Source organism: Peromyscus eremicus, chromosome 16_21 (genome assembly GCF_949786415.1).
Source record: "Peromyscus eremicus chromosome 16_21, PerEre_H2_v1, whole genome shotgun sequence".
Lineage (NCBI taxonomy): Eukaryota > Metazoa > Chordata > Mammalia > Rodentia > Cricetidae > Peromyscus > Peromyscus eremicus.
In genome coordinates, this window is record NC_081432.1 from 7762098 (window position 1) to 7776858 (window position 14761).

The following is a 14761-nucleotide window of genomic DNA, read 5'->3' on the forward strand; positions in this document are numbered from 1 at the left end:
TCTCCTTTGCTTCTACTCCGGGGTGGGAAGGGGGCGCTCCAGCGCCATATTCCACCCTGCAAGGCCCCTCTGGATCCCCTTCCCACTCCTATGCTGTCGTCTGGGGCTCAGACCTTCCTATTCCCCCACTAAACCAAGACTTTCTGCCCACGTGTCTGGCCTCCTAACATCCCCACACCTTCCCCTGTTCAGAAACCCAAACGCACACAGGCTCCCTGTATGTCCCCAAGCTTCTCTCCCTGCACTAGTTTGCTGCAAACAAATCAAACTACCCAATCCTCCGGTGCCCTACTTCTGGCTTCTACCTGGGTCCGCCCAAATGACTCCCTGGAATACTTGCTTTCCCACATTGGGAAACACACCAGCACACCTTTCTTCAAAGATTGGCTGAGGGGCTGTCTCTCCAGTCAGCTTCGGGTACAGGATAAAGATATTCTGGAGGAAGGAGAGAGGACTGGAGATTGGGGAAAGGACCTCAACTCTATCGCCCATCCCTTGCAACGGCAAGCATGTGATAAAATGTGAAATTTAACTTGAGGGCAGTTCTTCATATTTACTTGACAAGTCAAAATGTTAATATGCAGCGTACTGATTGACACACATACTCACCAAGTGCCGATCTCTACAAACACGGCCTACACACACCCACTGTAGTCACCAGTGTGTGTGTGACACTTAGAATCTGCTCTTGACACTTCACGTGACAGTTCCTTGTCATTGTGATGGCTAATTCTGGTTGCCAAGCTGGCACACCTGGGGAGAAGGAATCTCAGTTGAGGAATTGTGTCTTGGTCCGTGGGTATGTCTGTGGGAGTATTTATTTTCTTACTTGCTAATTGGTGGAGCAGGGTCCAGCCCACTGTGGGTGGCACCATCTCTAGGCAGGTGGGCCTGGGTTGTATAAGAAGGTATCTGAGCAAGCAGGAGGGAGCAAACCAGTAGGTGGACCTCCTCCTGGGTCTCAGATTTGGTTCCTGCTCAGGCTTTCCATAATCGATGTTCGATTATGGTCTGCAACCTGTAAGCCAAATAAGCCACCCCTGCCCCTGAGTGGCTTTGGCCCCTGCTATTTTACCACGGCAACAGAAAAGCAAAACACAACACTCGCCATGCTGTGTGGTGGGTTTTATACCTGAGCCTTTGATCAGCATCCTTGTAATTTTGACCTGTTACATCTCACAGTGCTGGGATATCTCCTGCAGAATGCAGGTGTTGTTGACATATGTCGGTGACTTTTCTGCCACTATGACAAAATATCCAAGGCCGCAGCTTGGCTCATTGTTACAGAGGTTTTAGTCCATGGGTAACTGGCTCTGCCATTTTGAGGCCTCTGTCAGCATTACCTGTAGGTGGAGTTTTCTGTCCCACCAGTCAGTTCCCAAATAACCACACAGATACTTAATTATAAATGCTCAGCCAGTAGCTTAGGCTTGTTTTTTAGCTAGCACTTGTAACTTAAATGAACCCATTTCTATTTATGTGTTGCCCAGAGGCTTGTTTACCTCATGTATGTACTTCCCATCCTGCTCCCTCTGTGTTGCATGGCATCTCCTCAGGCTCCACCCATCTTCTCCCCAGCATTCTCTCTGCCCTGAAAATCCTGCCTAGCCACCCACCAATCAGCTTTATATTAACAATGAGAGCGACACATCTTCACAGTGTACAAAAGGATTATTCCACAGCAATTACCAGAACCCTGGTCATGAGGTCTGCCTCTGGGTGTGAACATTTATTTGGATTAAGAACAAAAACATAGAGTATATACAGAGAAATGGGGAAATTCATTCAAATTTTTATCCTGAACTGTGGAGAGAGAAATTCTCAGTTTCTCTGCCTCTGTTCCACAATAATGTTACCATCTATAGAAAAGATAAGGAAATCTGAACGTGTAGATTGGCCTTGGGTCCATGTTACTGGAGCTGAAAGATGAGTCTTTATCTGGAGAGAGTCCCAGCTCTGGCACCAGGACTTCAGAACATGACCTGTCCTCACCTAGCATAGAATGTGCTAGAGAAATTCAATTCCTCATGGCCCTTTCCATTACATCTGCATGTCATGTCACGGTGGGAACGAGTTACAGAGGAAACCAATCATGACTCAGAAGCCTCCTCTTAGGGCATGCCTCAGTGGTCTGACTTCCTCCAGTTAGGCCCATCATTTTAAAGGTTCCACCACCCTCTACTAGTGCTGCAGGCTGGTGACCAAGCTTCAGCATAGGAGCCCTTGGGAAACCCTTCCAAACCATGGCAGCTGGTGCCAAGGAGAGGCCTTTGCAAAGTGAACAGGCCATGAGGGCTTCCACCTCATCAATGGCATCCAGGCTGCTACACAGGAGGCTTCCTGAAGCACAGGACATATCACTTGTCCTCTGCCCTTGTATCTCTTACCATGTGAAGAAAGAGCAAGAAGACCATCCTGGGACGGCCTCGGGATCCCTGAGGAGGCAGAAATAGGGTAGGAGTTGAGTCTTTCAGCTTCACTTAAGGATATACATTTTGATGAGAAACTTAAACCACCCTAACAGGACAAGCAAAGACTGTTTATTCCGAGTCTGCTGAGGCAAGGGAGCTGGTGGCCATAACCTGCGTTTCAGGGGAGAACAAGGGCAGAGAGAGCAGGATGGCCCTAGTGGAGAGAAGGAATGGCTTTGGCCTTGGGCTCCTGAAGCAGGTGGTTACATAATGGCCAGGGTGTGTATTTGGCCTTCTTGGTTGGTCCTAGTTTAAAACGGGGATAAAAATGAGGAATGTTGCCTGCTATTAATCAGGTCTTGGCCATTTTGGTAGTTACAATGGTTATTGTTTGGCTTCCTGGGGTTTTGGAGAGAGAGCAGATGGCATCCTCCAAGCCTGGCTTAGAGACAGCAGCTGATTCGTGGATGCGGATGTTGTCAGTTTTGTTTGTTTTTGAGACAGGAGGACCAAGCTGGCCAAAGCTTGCTCTGTCATTGTCCTTGAACTCCCCATCTTTCTGTTTCCCTCCTCCAAACTCTGATTACCATCTTGTATCACCATGCCTGACTCAGTGTTCTGTTTTGATACACCGTCTGGCCATTGTCCATTTCTATATCCAGCCCTTATGTGGTTTTGCAAATTACAATTTATATTAACTCAAAATATTTTATGGCTCTCTTTTTTGCCTTTGGGATGTAATACTTTAAACAATGATAACACAATCATCTTATCCTATTAGTATAAGTTCATCTAAAAGTTTAGTGTAAATGGGAAGAAAGTAGATTGTAAAGCAAGCATCATTTGATGGAATCATTAATGACTGAGGCTACGTTAGACTCTGGGCTCCCATTGCTGGTTTTTCTTTGAAGCATCCTTAGGAAACACCCTGCCCTCCAGCCTCAGTTTCCCACTCTGTAACCTAGAGATAATAAGCTTTTAGAGGGTGAGAGATGATGCCTGATTAATGTGTTATTTGTTGGAACAGCTAAGGAATGAAAGCAATAAAGACAGACAAAGATTCTCACAGCAGACGCTGCCCCCCTCACTCTAGGGAGCCCACTCACTGTGCTGCAGGGCTGTGGAGCCGAGTGAGCACACCTCTGTCAGCCAACATGATCACCCGTGTGGAGAATCACCCATAGGCTTTCCAGAGCACATACTGCAGACCCTTCGTCAAACAGGGTCTCCTCCAGAAGGCGAAACTCAGCCAAACCCTCAGGCCCGAACCGGGAATGAATAAACAAGCCGCAAGCAATTAACATACAAGGCCCTAAAATTATAGTTCCTCAGTTCCAGAGATGAAAAGATTATAAACACATGTTAGCAGCTTCTCTGGTGAGGAAAAAGTTGGGTGTGGGGAGATTGGGTGAGCAACACTGTGTCTCTATTTGTTGGAGGTTTCCACATTTGTTTCAACTGAGTATGTCATTTCTATAGTGAAAAGTATTTTAAATGTTAGAAGCTGAGAATGGCAATATAATCAAGTATGTGAAAACAATAAAAGTGTCAGAAATTCAGGTTTCATATCCGCACTAACGAGGACAGGGGTAAATATGTGCTAAGTTCTCAGGCTCCGCTGGTACCGTGTAAGTTCTGAGGCTCTGCTGGTACTGTCTAAGTTCTGAGGCTCCGCTGGTACTGTGTAAGCGCCTGTCTCATGCGTTATCTTAGAAGCCCTGGCTGTCACTGCATCATTGTACAGATAAGTACAGAGTCACAGAGAGCTGAGATCACTGTCAAAGACCGAGCAGAGCAGCCGCTGGGTTCAGAATGAGCTATCTGATTCAAGAGCAACTTCCACCAAGCCCCTGATCTCTGATTTAAGGGAGGCTATAGCTCATTTCGACTGACCTTCATTTGTCTCCCAAGCAGGGACCCACTGGCTCTGAGAGTCTTCCACTGAAGCTCTTGAAAGTGACTTAAGCAAACCACATTAAGCCATGGCTGCTCTGTCAAGTCCTGAGCAGTGGGTACCAGCAATGCGACAGAGCCCTAAGTGTGCTGTTTTATTTTACCTGTAGGAGTGAGTATTCTTCTCAAAGCTTTCCGGTAACTTACAGAAATTTCATTCAACTGCATGTGTAGCAATTATCCACATAATTGACAGAAACGACAGGGACGAAGATGCAGACACCCTGGCAAAGACTTTGCCTCACTAGATAGAGATCAGGGACTTGTATCTCTAGCCAGGGAAGATCTCTTTCTCATCAGGCCCCTGAAGAGAATTTCCAACATGCACCAGCAGGGGGCGCCGTCATGCAGTGTGAAAGGCTTCCCATCAAGCCCCATGGGCCCCTTGCTGTGTCATTATCCCCAGCCAGAAGTACAGCAAGTGCAGCCCCCCAGGGATAGGCCCAGATGGCCAGCCCTGTGATGAGAGAGGAGGGGGGCCTTCTGGCTCCCTCTGCTCCACTTCCCCGACTGACACCTTCCTGTCTCTTTACCTGCCTCCTTTTTCACTGGAAAAGAAAAGAAAAAGAAGGAAGGAAGGAGAAACATCCCCACTGACCAAGCTCGTGTGTGTGTGTGTGTGTGTGTGTGTGTGTGTGTGTGTGTGTGTCCAGGGTGTGTGTGTGTGTGTGTGTGTGTGTGTGTGTCCAGGGTGTGTGTGTGTGTGTGTCCAGGGTGTGTGTGTGTGTGTGTGTATGTGTGTGTCCAGGGTGTGTGTGTGTGTGTGTGTGTGTGTGTGTGTGTGTCCAGGGTGTGTGTGTGTGTGTGTGTGTGTGTGTGTGTCCAGGGTGTATGTGTGTGTGTGTGTGTGTGTCCAGGGTGTATGTGTGTGTGTGTGTGTGTGTGTCCAGGGTGTGTGTGTATGTGTGTGTGTGTGTGTGTCCAGGGTGTGTGTGTGTGTGTGTGTGTGTGTCCAGGGTGTATGTGTGTGTGTGTGTGTGTCCAGAGTGTGTGTGTGTCCAGGGTGTGTGTGTCCAGGGTGTGTGTGTGTATGTGTGTGTCCAGGGTGTGTGTGTGTGTGTGTGTGTGTGTGTATGTGTGTGTCCAGGGTGTGTGTGTGTGTGTGTGTGTGTGTGTGTGTCCAGGGTGTGTGTGTGTGTGTGTGTGTGTGTCCAGGGTGTGTGTGTGTATGTGTGTGTCCAGGGTGTGTGTGTGTGTGTGTGTGTATGTGTGTGTCCAGGGTGTGTGTGTGTGTGTGTGTGTGTCCAGGGTGTGTGTGTGTGTGTGTGTGTGTGTGTATGTGTATGTCCAGGATGTGTGTGTGTGTGTGTGTATGTGTGTGTCCAGGGTGTGTGTGTGTGTGTGTGTGTGTGTCTGGGGTGTGTGTGGCCAGGATATGTGTGTGTGTGTGTCTGTGTGTGTGTGTGTGTGTGTGTGTATGTCCAGGATGTGTGTGTGTGTGTGTGTCTGGGGTGTGTGTGGCCAGGATGTGTGTGTATGTGTGTGTGTATGTGTGTGTATGTGTGTCTGGGGTGTGTGTGGCCAGGATGTGTGTGTGTGTGTGTGTGTGTGTATGTGTGTGTGTCTGGGGTGTGTGTGGCCAGGATGTGTGTGTGTGTGTGTGTGTGTGTGTGTGTGTGCTGGTGAGAGCACCGTGTCTTTCTGGATGAGATTGCCAAGGAAACTGGCCATGAAACCACCTACCAGGGCTTTACCTCCGTAGCTCCCACAGCCTTTCAGGTCCACCTCTCAACCGGAGGCTCTGTCTGCCTGTCAGTTGCCATGGTGACGGGCCGAGGCCTGAATGTGCCCCTTCTGGGCTCTCACGTGGAGAAAAGGCCTTAAGAACGCAGGAGGTCAGGAAAATGCAACTGCTCAAACAAAGCAGGTTTTCAGCCAAGTCGCTTCAGCTCTGCCTTAAGTATGGGAGTACACAGCTGCTTTCTGATGGTCGCCGTGGTCCTGTGAAGGTAACGATGGGCAGAGAGCTATGCCTCACCGCATGCTAACCATGTAGTGACAGAAAATTCTATTGTAAAAAGTGGTTTCTGTAGCACCACACGTTGGGCCTGTAGCAGGAATCCAATCCAGGGTTGGGTCTCCCTGAAGTCTGTTTAGGATATGGTAAAATGAAGACAGTGGTGTCACGGCCCCCTGGGCTGCCACAAAGCCTGAAAGAGACGCTTGTTATGAGCACAACACCGTGCCGAGTGCACAGCCAACCTGGCGTAGGTGGCACCCATTATTAATGACGCTGATGTGACCGGCTGTATCCGTTACTCTTCTGTTGTTATGATAAAACACTCCAACCCAGGCAACTTGGAGAAGGAAGAGTTTATTTGGCCGGCAGTTCCAGACGGAAAGAGTCCATTATGGCAGGGAAGCAAGGTGACAAGCGGCAGGCATGGCAGTGGGAGCAGACAGCTGGGAGATCACATTTCCACCACTAACACAAAACAGAGACAGCAAAGGAAGTGTCCCCAGGCTTTTTATCTCAAAGCTGCCTTCAGTGACCACCTAAACCTCCCTAAACAGCGACACTAACTTCAAACGCCCAGAACTATGGGGGACATTCCTCATTCAAAACGCCACAGTGGTTTTCTCGGTTTGTACTGTGGGATGCAACCCAGCCCCTCACACACCCTCCCACTGGGCTGCACCCCAGTGCAAACTGTTGTCTCTCTAACAGTGGGTTGAGGACCTTTGGTCTGTCAAGCCATCTCTGGAGAACTTTCAAGGCCTTCATTATTTTCAGTTGGGTTCCTTCTGGGCGGAAGATCATTGGGCCGGGTAACTGTGATGATGGGGGGGGGGGGGGGGGAACACTGTGATGAGCTCATGCTCATTAGCACCAAGATTCACAAGAGTGGGAGGCTGAGGTTTCTAGAAAAACATGGACATTTTAGCCTTTTGGGGTTACATTTCTTCACGTTGGCAACAATGTTAAGCATATGGAAACAATGGAGCGATAACCAAATCTCACTGCCTTTCCTCTCTCTCCCTCTCTCTTTCCCCGAGGCATATGGTTTAATGGCTGTAGTTGTCAGAAGAGAATACAAATTCTCTTCTACCCAGGAAGTGAGAGTGTACAGTAATGCCCAAACCGGGGGACAAACAGCTTGGCAGGAGTCAGCCAGGGGAGAGACAGGAGATGGCAGGTACCTTGAATTCCACACCAGGCAACAGCTTGGCCACACGCCATGTGGCAGGTGCCTGGCATGTAGGAACTAATCAACTCACATTTGTCAAACAGAATTCTAGATATTTCATGACAAAACTATACCTACCGCAACCCTTTAGAAAAGAGCAAGAGCCAGGCATATCAATGTTTCATTTTCTCTTTTCCCAGCTTGTGATCTTATTTTCTTATGTCAGGCTCATTTTCCACAAGCTTGCTCAGTTACTTAACTGCATCAGAGTATCTGTTGAATCCTAGACCAGGGATAAGAGGAAATAAGAAAGAAATCAGAGCTCCACGTGGCAATCTCTGCAGTAATTCACACCCTTAAAGCATTACCAAACCCCATGCTTTATGGCTGTGGGTTACTCTTTCACTTTAAAATGAGCGTGCCACTTACTAGCTGGATGTTGGTTCTGCTTTTGATGTTGGTGGCAGGGTTATGGGGGGAGTGAGCATGTGTGTATGTGTGTGTGTGTGTGTGTGTGTGTGTGTGTGTGTGTGTGTTGCTGAACACAGAACTCAAGCAATCTTCCACTGAGCCACACACCCCACAGCCCTGGTTCTAATACCACATATAAATAACCTTACTGTGGCCTATGGTGGTGGTGCGAAGTCATGTGGTACATATGGCTGTCTCCTCCAGAGCCTAAGAATAGATTAGGTTCTCTGACAGAGGGCCAGCAACAAACTAAGAGGCTGGTTTATTATTTGCCCAGAATAACTCCCCTCCCCAGCCTTCAGGAAGGTCGTGAGAATTGAATAAGATACCGAGGATCAAAATAATCCAGAGTTTCTACAGAAACTGAATGTGTTTTTATAAAATTTGTGACATGTACACATGGACCAGGCTTTAAGTTCTTGTATTTATGTACTGTTTGATGTAGACAAAGGAATGGATGTTCGCTGATCACATGACAGGGAGAATTCAAGTTGGTATTGACCAGGAAGCTTCCTCCCTGCTTGCTAGCCTTCATCATACTGATAGGTGTTATAAAGGTTGCTGGAGGTTGTGGGGGGCGGGGTGTCATCAATAGTCTTATGGCTGTGAACCCTATGGAGTGTGGTAATGACCAGTGTGGCAAGATATACACATGGATGTAATAGTGGCGTGACTGTTGTGGGGGTAACCAACTGATTTCTGATTGGAGTTAAGGCCCACTCTACCACTCCACGGGAGGAAATGCATGCTACTCTAAATCTGACCAAGAATCCATGGTTAGAGAGCTCACAGGCCCCAGGGGTGCACTATGACTATTATTCTACATGGAAATTGAATTTAAAACGTGGGAGGAAAAAAGATGTTCCTGTATGCCAATGATAGAGCAAAGCAATGCAGTAGCCACTTGTGAATCCATTGTCCCGGTGGATGAGCTCGTGTGCGCGTTCACGGGAGTGTCTGAATTCCAGTTCTGGCTTCCTCTCAAGTTCATGCTCCAGAACCCAGGCTTGTAGAAATGGGAGTCGAGGGGCCAGTGGCGAGGAATACGTAAGGCTTGTCAGTTACTTCTCCCGTTGCTGTGAGGAAACATCAGACCCAAAGCAATTGGGTGGAAGAAGGGTTTGGGGCTTACGGTTTAGGAGAGGAGGAGTCCTCATGAGAGAAAAACACAGCAGTGGGAGCCGAGGTGCTGGGGTCATGTGTCTGCAGTGAAGTGCTCAGCTGGCCTCTCCCCGCTTTATTCTGTCTGGGACCCCAGCCCATGGGGTGATGCCACCCACATTCAGGCTGGGTCTTTTCTCCTCATTTACTTCTATCTGGAAACACCTGCACAGCCCAGAGGTGTCTCCTAGATAATTCCAAACCCAGTCAGGCTGACAAGCTGAACTATCACAGACAGGTTCTAAACTCCGTTACTACATTGGCCCCTGGGACGGCAAGGCCCATCCCCACTCCTACCAGGGAGTGTGAGTCACTGCTCCGGGGCTGCCTGGAGGTCATTTTCCCTTCTTTGCTGGTCTAATAGGTAAGAAGGCATCTCATAGTGATTGTGGTTTGTATCTTAGTTACTTTTCTGTTGCCATGGCAAAAAAAAAATTAAATTAAAATGACCAAACTTTTACTGTGGGGGAATCACAGTTCCAGAGGGTTGGACTCTGTGAGCATCCTGGGAGCATGGCATTGGAGTAGCAAGCAGTAATTTACACCTGGTCCATAAGCATAAGGTAAAGAGAGCTAACTGGGAACGGTATGGGTTTAAAAATGCCCTCAGTGTGACATGGTAAAGGCTGGTGTGGCACAGCCGTGATTAGCAGTGTGTGTGTGGTGGAGGTAAATATGGGTGCTGGCCTCCTTGGCCTGGCTCAGTTTTGGATAGGCCCCAATGGAGAGTGGCCTTGTGGGGTTTGGATTTATCGGTTTGGGTTTGTTTTGTTTTGCTTTGCTTTTGAGGCAAGGTCCTACATTGTAGCCCAAGCTGACCTCAAACTTGTGGCCATTTTCCTGCCTCAACTTTCCTGATTGCTGGGATGATAGATGTGAGTCCTCCAACAGAAGTTCATTCATTCGTCTTGGGAGGCTGGCTAAGAGATGATGTGTTGTAACTGTGCAAAGAACCAAACTTTCACAGGACTTATTGAAGGTAGTGGTGGGAGTCTCACACTCTGTTTCCTGGAAAATTTAACAACATAAGCTGATGAAAGAGACTTTGGAATTCCCCTCCCCCACCGCCATCCCATCACATGTGTCCTGGGCTCATCACACATACCTGTTTCCCAGTCATTAGGATGGCCATAAGCATTTAAAGCTGATTCACTGTTGCCATAGAAACCTGGTAGTATTCAGTCAATAGCGAGGGTTTCTTACACTTCTAGAGTGTGCCAAGCACAGTGCTAGATGAGGATTCACAGATGAACAGAACAAGTAAGAAACCGTGTCTTCAAACACCTCCCTTCATCCATCTGTGCATCAGTCTCATGAGCACAGAGTAGAGTGGCCTCCACGGGGTCCCAGGAAGCTTGGAGTCAAGGTTTGAGTTGGAGACACATTCAGATCCCAAATCCTATGCCTCCTCCTCTGCTGAGCCACCACACGCTGGAATCATAAAGCAATGTTCAGAAAGGATGCCTTGAAAGTAAGAGATAGCATTTGGGGTTTTTTTTGGTTTTGGGTTTTTTGTTTTTTTGTTTTTTTGGTTTTGGTTTTGGTTTTGTTTGTTTGTTTGTTTGTTTGTTTGTGTTTGTTTTGTTGGTGGTGGTTTTTTTAGTTTTTCGAGACAGGGTTTCTCTGTGTATCTTTGGAGCCTGTTCTGGAACTCACTCTGTAGACCAGGCTGGCCTCAAACTCACAGAGATACGCCTGGTTCTGCCTCCCAATGCTGGGATTAAAGGTGTGCACCACCACCGCCCGGCTGAGATTGCATTTGTTATGGAGTTAGACAAGTCTGTTCTTAGAGAGGGTTTCAGTTGAAGGGTTAAAAGGGGTTAAGAAGGGAAGGCTCTTGGTTGCAGAAGTTGAAGCAATGCGGGAGGGAATGTTTGCCCAGATGAGCCCGGGGCCCAAACCCTCCCATGACCACAGCGATTGCAGATGATGACGTGCCGGCCAGTGAGACCAATGATAACCCACTATGGAGTAGGTTAGCGTCAGTGGGTGGAACGCAGGGCTTCCTCTGAAATCTCCTTTTCCCAGACCCCTCTTAGGCTGGAAGTCCTAGTGAGACCACTTGGGTTTGAGGAAGAAGATATGAGTCATTGTGCTTTTCCACCAACACATTAGCATATTGTGTGCAGTAAAAGGACTCTCTCCGCACAAATCATCACATATAGTCCCAGAGGGAACCTTCAAAGCATAACCTCTTGATGTGAGCCACATGGCTTACCAAACCACAGCTGAGGGTTATTGATCCTTTTGGGGGCATCTTGTAAAAACTGTCCAATTTGCTTGTCACATTTATCTGCACCAGCTCTGTGGCAGGAATGACTCCATAGGGGTCAGTTTTCTGTTCCCATGTGTCCGGCCTCATTCTAACTATAATCTTAAAAATGTAGGGAAACCTACAGTTGACGGATGCTGCCACAGGCTAGCCCTGGAGTAGAGCTCAGCTGCAGAGGAGAATGTCATCAAGAGCTGTGAAATTCAGGCCCCCAAATTTGATTCCAGGCTTTATACAAGTCCTGCTCCATTTAGGATCCAGGGTCCCCTGGCCCCCTTCTCTCTGTGACCACCTCCCATACTCTACAGTTAGGAGAAGAATAATAAAGATTGAAGACATTACCGAGGGGTCTTAGAAGCAAGAATGTTTGCCCAACCTATCTTCTATGGGCCACTTTAAAAAAACAGTTTGTTTGTTTTGAGACAGGGTTTCTCTGTGTAGCCTTGGCTGTCCCAGAACTTGCTCTGTAGACCAGGCTGACCTCGAACTTTTAGAGATCCACCTGCCTCTGCCTCCCAGTGCTGGGACAAAGTCACTCTTATAAATGCATAGTTGAAGCGAAGAATGGTGGCATATGCCTTTAATCCCAGGATCTCTGTGAGTTCGAGGCCAACTTGGTCTACAAAGAGAATTCCAGGACAGCCAGGGCTGTTACACAGAGGAAACCCTATTTCAAGAAAATAGATGATAGATAGATAGATAGATAGATAGATAGATAGATAGATAGATAGATAGACAGACAGATGCAAGGTTGAGTACCAACTAGTTCAAGGCTCTTGTGAAGCCCTTCTCTCTAAACTACACCCCTAATTCAAGTATTAGTTCCTACAGTGCCATCACTAAAAACCCACTGCCTTGGGCAAACACAAACTCCTTTATTTCCTTCCCTCTCTCTGTCTTTTCATTACTGTTTCCTTTTAATTTGATTTAAAAATGACTCCTAGGGCTGGGATGTAGCTCAGTGGCTGAGCATGCACCTATCATGTGCAAGGCTCTGGGTTTTAGGAGGGAGGAGGGAGCAGGGGGAGCCAGTCATAGTGGGGTACACCTGCAATCCCAGCACTCAGGAGGCCGAGGCAAGAGGACCATGGATCACAAATCAATCTTACTTCATGGGGGCACATGCAATCCTTTATCATAGTCTCAAGCATAAAACCTGCCATCCTTGTGGCCACAATCACAAATTTCCATTTCAAAATACAGAAAGATTTATTTTGAAGTTTTACACACATATCCTCACTACATTCGCATGCTTCTTATAATCATATAAAAGATCAATATAAAATATGTATTATGAAACATTAACTTACTCTTCTAAGATTGACATTTTCAGCAAATATTCAACATAGACCACCAGACTCCCCCTGGTTGACTCCAGTATCTGTGCAAAAATTGTCATTTTGGATTTTTTGTAAGAAAAAAAAAATCAGCTGGGTGGTGGTGGGGCACGCCTTTAATCCCAGTACTCGGGAGGCAGAGGCAGGCGGATCTTTGTGAGTTCGAGGCCAGCCTGGTCTACAGAGCGAGATCCAGGACAGGCACAAAGCTGCACAGAGAAACCCTGTCTCGGGGGGAAAAAAAGAAAAGAAAAGAAAAAAAAATCTATGGCAGTCACGCTGTGAGACTTAAAGAGGCTTTCTGATCTAGGACTCCCTCCTGCGCCCCCTAGGGGTTGGAGGTAGACTGGCGTCACTAGGACTTGGCATTTTATACAGCACCCCCAAATACAGTGACGTATTTGAAGCAACAGTCACCAAAGTCCGAGCTCACTCAAGAACCCCCGGACTCAGAAAAGACGAGTCCTAACACCTTAGTGTAAAAAAGTCACATTCTTGGGAACTGAAAAACTACCTGGAAGCTTTGGCATGAGGTCCTTCCGCTGTGCAAAGGCCTCGGGGCCCCGTCTTCACCTCCTCGGGGGTGAAGGGCCTTTGAAAGTTGCCAATCAAATTGGGGAGCTCAGATGTTGCTTTAGGGGGGCAGTTTGGCACAGCTACAAAGATGGAACACGGGCAGAAGAGCAAGGGACTCATGCACAAGCTTGGTGATCGAAGCCCTGAGGAGAAAAAAGAGACGGGCAACGACCTGAGAAGATGTAGGAGTCCACCTGAGTTGCTGGAGAGGAGACATCTAGCCCAGGGGAAGAGGGTAGACCAGCCAGAATTCCCGGGCCACTTCCCATGTGAGGCGTGTGAGACAGCAAGGTGCGGGTGGCTCAAACAGCGAGTCAGCTTTGCTTCAGGGGTACAGAACACTTCCCAAGAGCCCGTAGGTAAAAAATGGCTTGGCCCTACCCAACTCAGCAAATTGAGGGGCCCCAAGGGTAAAGCTGTAGACTTTCTGCACACCAGCCAGCCTGAAGAGGGCGCTGCAGGGTGCTGCGTGGGGGACCAAGCTCTGTCCATACATTGGACTTTCACAGCGAGGATTCAAGTTGGCTTAAGCGTGGTTTTACCCAGATGCCTGGCTGTTCCTGGAAAGTTGGTTTGGTTTCCTGCCTGAGAGCCGGGGCTAAGCAGGAGGGCTGGCCTTGGATGCCAGGCCAGGCTGTCAGCGGGAGGTATGAGGCAGGTGCCCTTTGGAAATCTTGGAAATCGGCCCTCCCGGACTTCTAGTTCAATTCTTGGCAGGAGGTGAGGGGTTTGGAAGATAATTATCCGGGGGTGAAAAGGGAGCTGTGTGCTAAGGCGCCTCCCCATGACCCGGATGCTGACAAACCATGCATGCAAGTTTGTCTTACTGGCACAGGTGCGGTTAGAGTCTGCTCCATGTGTAGCACGCCAGTGTTCCTGATTCTGACACTTGACAAAATGTGGTAGGCCGAGAGAGGCCGTCTTCAGTACAGGGCTCCGAGGGAGCAAACCTTTCGCCCAAAACTTGTCCATTTTGATGGCATTATTAAGGTCTGCCTTGGGGACAAAAGCCTGGTGGTACTGAAGGCGCTCAAGGAGCCGGCACTTGGCTGCTGGGCATCATGCCAGTAAGAGCCCAGCGCCCTGCGGGGCCTGGGAGGGCACGGCAGGCAGGTGTGGGGACCCAGGAACAACTAGAGGATGCCCCAGCTGAGCATCCCGGGGCTGTCTGGGTCCCTGGGAGCGCGCGGGACTGGGGTCAAGGGGCGCGCGGGAGAGGGAGGAGCCGCTCCTGGCCGGCGCCCGCAGGGCCGAGAAAGTGAAAGGGCGGCCGCTCCAGGAAGTCGCGAGCAGGAAGCGCGCAGGCGGCGCGGGCTGCGGAGCGCAGGTAGACGCGGGGGCGACCGAGGACCCTCCCCAGCGGCGCGCACCTGCCAGCGGGCCCGCGCCCTGCGCCCTGCGCCCTGCGCCCCCGCTACGGCCTCTCCACCGTTTGTCTCCCTCTGCTGTGGC